This window comes from Limulus polyphemus, unplaced genomic scaffold (assembly GCF_000517525.1).
Source record: "Limulus polyphemus unplaced genomic scaffold, Limulus_polyphemus-2.1.2 Scaffold4054, whole genome shotgun sequence".
Lineage (NCBI taxonomy): Eukaryota > Metazoa > Arthropoda > Merostomata > Xiphosura > Limulidae > Limulus > Limulus polyphemus.
In genome coordinates, this window is record NW_013669664.1 from 7,720 (window position 1) to 8,790 (window position 1,071).

The window sequence follows — 1,071 nt, forward strand, 5'->3', positions numbered from 1 at the left end:
TTTGTTGTGTGTGTGTGGGGGGGGGGGGATAAAACAACTATTTTCTTTAGTCAACAAAGTCAAAGAAATTTCCCAAGTTCGATAGTAGCTCTTTCTTGATAGCACTTTTAACAAGGTTTACTTAAAAACTAAATTCATCAAATGACTGGAGTTTATTCAAACTTCTGCAGGACATATTTTTCTTTTATTAACTTTTTTTGTTTGAAAATGAGTTTCAAATTGCAATGGAAGATGATGAGAAATAACATACATTAAAATCGAAGAACAATGATAGAGCGCAACCCTCTCACCTTGCAATGTTTTAGAATTTTGTAGCAATCGACCTAAAATATACCCCCTCCCCCTCGACTCGAATCTGAAACCTCTCACAAAGCAGGAGAGTGCTTTTTAACAACTCAAACTACCACGCAATCAGATTTTAAGTAAGGACATTAATGTCTGCATTTCCTTGACTAAGATAGTTGTTAAACGTCAAATCATTGAACTAATCACTTTTAAAATATTTTTTTAAATGAAATTTTAATTTAGTGAGCGTAGTCATCAATTCAAATTTGTTACACTTTCATACAAAGTTCTCCAAAACAACTTAGACGAGTGAATAACGCTGTGTTCGGCGTGTTCTCTACTATATTTAGGTAAAGGTGTGGGCTGTTTGAAAAGAAGCAGAATTTACTTGATCGCACTCTTAAAAAGGTTTGCGCTACACGAGCACTCGCCGGGCTCCATACAGAAGTTTCTACATCATTCAAATGTGGAGTAATCTTCCAAAAGTTTGATCATGCCAACTGTTATAAAAGCTTGCACATTCACCTGCTAAATATTTGGGTTATGTGAAGCTCGCGATAGTAGAATGTGCGTTCAAATCGTTCTCATTTTCATTTGCTGCGTGAAAATTGCGTTGTGTGTGTGTGTGTGTGTGTGTGTGTGTGTGTGTGTGTGTGTGTGTGTGTGTGTGTGTGTGTGTGTGTGTGTGTGTGTGTAGTAAGTAAGTAGTTACGTTACGTTCCGTTCCGTACGTTACGTTACTTACTTACTTACGTACGTACGTACTACCTACTATTACTTACTTCT